The sequence below is a fragment of the Bison bison genome, unplaced genomic scaffold (genome assembly GCF_000754665.1).
Source record: "Bison bison bison isolate TAMUID 2011002044 unplaced genomic scaffold, Bison_UMD1.0 scf7180017863325, whole genome shotgun sequence".
Lineage (NCBI taxonomy): Eukaryota > Metazoa > Chordata > Mammalia > Artiodactyla > Bovidae > Bison > Bison bison.
The window spans coordinates 99,403-106,038 of NW_011493897.1; positions in this window are offsets into that span (position 1 = coordinate 99,403).

Below are 6,636 nucleotides of genomic sequence, written 5' to 3' on the forward strand. Positions count from 1 at the left end.
ACGAGCATCCAGTCTGCAACAGGATTAAGGGCTTAAGTGTCCTGAAACAGAAGAGCATCAGAAGAAAACCGCTGTTTGGCAAGTGGAGACTAGCCTGCAGATTCCCTGGCCTTCAAGCGTAGGGTACAGAGGTAATCCCATGCACTTCTTCCTTATGCTCTTGATCTGTTATGGCTCAGTCTCCCACTAATTTTTCTCTTCCTCGTTTGTTCACTCAACAGCTGACACTACCTCTGTGTGGTCTTTCCTCTCTTTTGGGGGCTGCCACCCTGCAGGGCCCTTCCATCTCAGTGTCCTGTTTCCAGTCTGACCTCTACTGTTTCCCCACTGCTACCGTCCTCACATTCCCTCTGACCTTTCGTATTAGCCACAAGGAAGCCCAGATCCATGGTCCTCCTCATCAGAATAGCAGCATTTAAGCCTCGAAAACACTGGCCCTAAATCACACGCATTCTTGGTCTCTTCACCTTACTTTCCCCGCCCCTGCCTCCACGTCCACTGCCTCTTTCTTCCAGGATCACATCATAAGGAATCACTTGCATGTGAGTTGGCTTCTGGAGAAATGAACCTAGGACAGCCCTTAACCCTCAGCTTTTCCACCTGAATAAGAAACGCCAGAACTGAAGGGAAAAGCCTTGATTAGTAAAATAAAATAAGAACCTGGGTCATAGGTGAGCATGCTGGACTGGCCCGAGTCATGATTCCCCTCAGCCTCGGATAGGCGGAACTTTGCTAACGTGCAGGGGGCTTCCAGGAACTCACTGGAGCTGGCATTCGGTGGAGGGCAGTAAATGGCTCCCTAAAGGGACATCGGGGAAAAGGAGATACAGAAGCCAGGTTTTCAAAATACATAGAGCATGAGATGGACAGGCATTCAGACCTCTCCAGTTTTACTCACATTATTCCTTCTCCATATTAGTAAAAGCCCAGAAAAATGAACTGAGTTGAAATCTGAGGCCAGGGAATGTAGGACAGCATTATACTGAATTAAATTTGGGCCACATTTATGAAGACCCAGGGAGCTACACAAGAATACAAGATAATCATTGCTTCAGACAATCCAATGGAGAAGGTCAATTATTTATATGCGAGTAACAGAGAAAGACCAAAAAATCTTTAGGGCCAGTGGAGAGACTGGTCCATATTGGACTAGAAGGAGGAAATAAAAAGAGTGGCGTGAAATAGTGTAGGTCTAGTGAGTAGTTCTAAATCATGCTATTGTAAAATGAGAACGGATTGAGTTTTGAGCTAACATGAATGCCTTAACTCAATCCATTGAAATTCTGATTTTAAAGTTCTGGGGATGAGGTTTGGATATCAGTATCTTTCAAAGCTCTGCTAATATGCATCAAGGATTAGAAGCACTGTGGGTCTGATAGGATATAAGTAACCAATATGGCAGTGGCCTATGAGTGGCTGCTTCCTAAAAAAGCTGAATATCAACAATTAAGGGAATTTGCATTCTTCTCTCAACAGAACTATTTGTACAGCCTGAAGAAGATAAAAGAGAAAAAAGGAGACGTAGATAGTTAAGTTAGATATATAATCTCTCTGTTTGGATTCAAATTTCTCACAATTTTCATAGTGCAAGATTTAAAAAAAAATTACATAGAACCCAAAGTATAAAATGGACCCTCCCCTTGCCATAAGAATAAAATTTAGTATTTCCTTTTCTGCTGTTAAAATGCAACTTGCAGTTAGCTATTCACTAAACATGTTTCACAGACTACTAACTGGCTCAGAACAGCAGGTTCAACAAATTTTTTTTCATTGAATATATTCTTTATGCAAAAACCCCATAATGAATATTAGGCCTTATCCTGCTATAGTTATCCTTTACATACCCTTCTATCAGTTCAGTTATGTTGCTCAGTTGTGTCCAAATCTTTGCGACCCCATGGACTGCAGCACGCCAGGCTTCTCTGTTCATCACCAACTCCCAGAGCTTGCTCACACTCATGTCCACTGAGTAGGTGATGCCATCCAACCATCTCATCCTCTGTCGTCCCCTTCTCCTCTTGCCTTCAATGTTTCCCAGCATCAGGGTCTTTTCTCAGGAGTCAGTTCTTCACATCAGGTGGCCAAAGTATTGAAGTTTCAGCTTCAGCATCAGTCCTTCCAATGAATATTCAGGACTGATTTCCTTTAGGATGGACTGGTTGGATCTCCTTGCACCCCAAGGGACTCAAGAGTCTTCTCTAACACCACAGTCCAAAAGCACCAATTCCTTGACACTAAGCTTTCTTTATGGTCCAACTCTCACATCCATACATGACTACTGGGAAAACCATAACTTTGACTAGATGGACCTTTGTTGGCAAGTCACGTCTCTGCTTTTTAATATGCTGTCTCAGTTTATCATAACTTTTCTTCCAAGGAGTAAGTGTCTTTTAATTTTATGGCTGCAGTCACCATCTGCAGTGATTTTGGAGCCCAAGAACATTAAATATCTCTGTTTCCATTGTTTCCTCATCTATTTGCCATGAAGCGATGGGACCGGATGCCCTGATCTTCGTTTTGTTGAATGCATAGTTTTAAGCCACCCTTTTCACTCTTCTCTCACTTTCATCAAGAGGCTCTTTAGTTCCTCTTTGTTTTCTGCTCCAAGGGTGGTGTCATCTGCATATCTCAGGTTATTGATATTTCCCCTGGCAATCTTGATTCCAACTGTGCTTCATCCAGCCCAGCACTTCGCATGATGTACTCTGGATAAAATTAAATAATCGAGGTGAAAATATAAAGCCTTGACATATTCCTTTCTCAATTTGGGACCCGTCTGTGTTCCATGTCCAGTTCTAATGATGCTTCTTGACCTGCATACAGGTTTCTCAGGAGGCAGGTAAGGTGGTTTGGTATTCCCATCTCTTTAAGAATTTTCCATAGTTTGTTGTGATCCACACAGTCAAAGGCTTTGGCCTAGTCAAGAAAGCAGAAGTAGATGTTTTCCTATGTTTTTCTATACACTAGCATAAAATACTAGGAGAGAGTCTTTCTTTGAGAAAAGTTTGAGAAAAAGGTGATGAAAATTCAGTATAACTAAACTGAATGCTCTTTCACTTCAGAGTTTTATTTGTGTAGATGTCAAGGATATTCCTAGAAATGCCTTAAGGTAGATCCAGTATGAAATGAAATCACCTTCATAGCATTTTGGTGTCCATGGGATGCGAATGGCTTGAGACACAGTTACACTCCCTGCTCTCTTTTTGCTAATTTTATTTTGAGTTTTCACCCTTTCCATTCATTCCTCAGTCTCTTTGGAGCAGGATTTCCCTGGAAAGCCTTATTCCTGTCCATGAGGATGACCAAACAGCCTCTATTAACTGTTGACTCCTCCAGATTGGAGCCTTCCTCTTCTCCTCTCCCTTCCCGCAAATGTATAGGAAGGGCCTGTGGCCTGGGTTGTCAGTAACAAGTCATGTGGTTTTGGATAGTCCTTAGTTCCTTGAAAACATAGCTCCTCCTCTGTGAATTATGGAACTGGACTTGGATTCGTTCTGAGGTCCCTATTGGTGCTCACAATCCAGGACTCTCTGGTAGCCTGCTTCTCCTCCTCAGAAGGCAGGATGAAGAGGTAGAAGAGGGTGTCTTTCTCAGTTGAGGGTCCTCTGCTCCCATAGCAGTCTGTTTCTAATTGTGTATGAGGGATGCTTGGCATGTCCATCCCTGAACATGTGGGAAAGTGTACAGATGAAGGGGATTCAGGGGTGAAATGACTGTTGAGGATTGAGTGGTGGGGGTCCATTTAAGGCTCAGAAGCAGCTTTGAGCTGAGATATCACCACGCAAGGTGGGGTGAGGACTGGGGTCCTTAGATGCTGCACCACAGGCTGGATGAAAGTTTAGGGAGCTATTCCTTCTAACTCATGGATCTCACTTTTCTCTCCAGCCAGCCTGTGGCTCTCCCTTCAGCTCGTCCTGTCAACAGGAGCTCTGTCTGCCCCTGGCCCCAGTCACCATGTGGCCATCCCTCCAGGCTCAGCAGGACCTAACAAACACTCACGTTTCTTCTCTCTCTCTCTGTCTTTCACAGATACCAATTATTTTAGGAACTAAGAAAAGATATTGTCAATTTGAGAAACCACACTATAAAATTCCCTTTTCCATTTGATGAAAAACAAAATCTACAACAGCAACTCAAGTTAAACCTCAGCAATACTGGAGGGATCCTTTCCTGAGAATGAACATCCCAACCAACAAGCACTCTCCACACCCCAAGGGACAGAATTGATGGGAGTAATCCCAGTCATCAGCCTCAGAATGTAATCCTCAGTAAGGTGATCAATGCTTTGATGGACACACAGTTTGGAAAGACCTTAACTCTTGCTCCTCTAAATATCCATCCTCCACACACCAGCATGGGAACAATTGCAAGAAGACAACATATCAACCCGGTCACTCTTTGCCACCAGATGGACTGTGCTCAAAGCATTTACTATGCATTGTTCTCGCTGAAAGTGTTCATCCTGTGTTTAATGTTGAGGTAGATATCAGATAACTGCAGAATTTAGACCTTTGAACCAGACAACTGGCCTGTCTTTCTTCAAACATTCGATGTTTGCACCAAAAAGACAACAGAAAGGAGAAGAGATGTTTTAGGTCCCAAAGGACTAAGAAGATTGTGTTACTTTATTTCTTTAGTCCTTCGGAACCTCAAACATCTCCTCTCCTTCTTGTAGTTGTCTTTGATGGTCGTGACATTGACTTCTTTGCAGAGGATAGGTCAGTTGTCTACTCAAAGGTCTACATTTCGCAGTTGTCTGATCACTTCCTCATGATTAATTCGGGTGAACCCTTTCTGCCAAGAACACCGTCTAGTGCCTGCTGTGAGCTTCCTAGTGCAGCCTGTTGGAGGCTGAGCGTCCACTTCAACTGTCACCACGATTATTATTCCAGCATTGAACACTGTTATGCAGAGGCTTGTAAGATCCGTTCACTGAAAAGACAGGTTTTTGTGTCTGTAATGAGTAATTTGATTAGTGGTATTTTGAGAGTGTATGAATATTGTATTATGGGATGCTCTTTCTGTAAAAATTTTACTGTCCTTTATTGATCCCTGATGTGTGTCAGTTATCATATCTGTGGTATTGCCAGCTTTGTGCTGTGGAAAAGACAATCCCTACCCCTAACATATTATTAAAAATGTTTTTGAGTTTCACTGTGGACTCATGCTTTTTCAAAATTCACTGTTATATTCCATTATTTTCTTACATTTATTTTTAATTGGAGGCTAACTGCTTTACAATATAGTGTTGGTTTCTGCCATACAGCAGTGGGAATCAAACGTAAGAATAAATATGTCCCCTCCTTCTTGAACCTCCTTCCCAGCCCTCCCCCATCCACAATCCATTATTAACATGACTGATTTTATTAATATCAATACTCTTATTCTCATGTGCCGTGCTGTGATTAGTTGCTCAGTTGTGTCTGACTCTTTGCAACCCCATGGACTGTAGCCCACCAGGCTCCTGTGTCCATGGGGATTCTCCAGGCAAGAATACTGGAATGGGTTGCCATGGTCTACTTCAGGGGATTTTTCCAACCCAGGGATCAAATCCAGGTGTGCACCATTGCAGGCAGATTCCACCAGGGAAGCCCAAGAATACTAGAGTGGGTATCCTATCCCTTCTCCAGGGAATCCTAGAAAACCAGGAATTGATCCGGGCTCTCCTGAATCGCAGGCAGATTTTTTACCAGCTGAGCTACCAGGGAAGCCCCTTTGTTTCTCCTGTTCAGTTTTGATCTTAAACTCCTCTCACATCTTTTCATCTATATTTACCATTTGTAATAGATTGTATCTTCTGTGTTTCTTTCTCTCTTATTTTATTTTCTTTATGTATGCATATTTGTGGGTGTGTGTCTTTTGCTTGGTATTTTGGAAGGCCTGCTGCTGCTAAGTCACTTTAGTTGTGTCCGACTCTGTGCGACCCCATAGACGCCAGCCCACCAATCCCCCGTCCCTGGGATTCTCCAGGCAAGAACACTGGAGTGGGTTGCCATTTCCTTCTCCAACGCATGAAACTGAAAGTGAAGTCGCTCAGTCGTGTCTGACCTGGATAGGTAGTTACTGCACTAAAATTTTTGACACGTTAGTCCTTTAGTATTTTGTCATATTTCTAATATTTGAAGTATATGTTTTAAATGTTATCTGTCAACTTCAACTTTTTACTACTGTGATGCTTGAGGACATTATTCTGCTTTTTTTTCTGTGTTTACCTACCTTATAGTATTATTACCTTATGGTATTATTTCAACCCAATCAAATGTATACCCTTTATATACTATATTTTTCCTACCTTTTTTTGTTTATGTGCTAACTGGTAGGGTAGAGGTAGGAGCTGGAGGAGGGGCCCACTGGGTCCTTTCGACCCCCTAGTGGCAAAGGATGGCTGTCCCACTCTGGGAGTACCAGCAGCCTCCCTGAAGAAGTTTGAGGGTGTACCTAGGCTGCCCCCAGAGCAGGGCCCACGACACAGTGGCTTACATCTACAATCACATATATTCAGTGATGACCAGATGTACGAAACTCATAGTTTCCAGTCAATTCTTGATGAGCAGAGTTCATCTTTAAAGATTTCTCATGATGGACTGAGGACTCCTTAAGTTTGATATATTTAATACTTGTTTTCTGTTGCTTTGA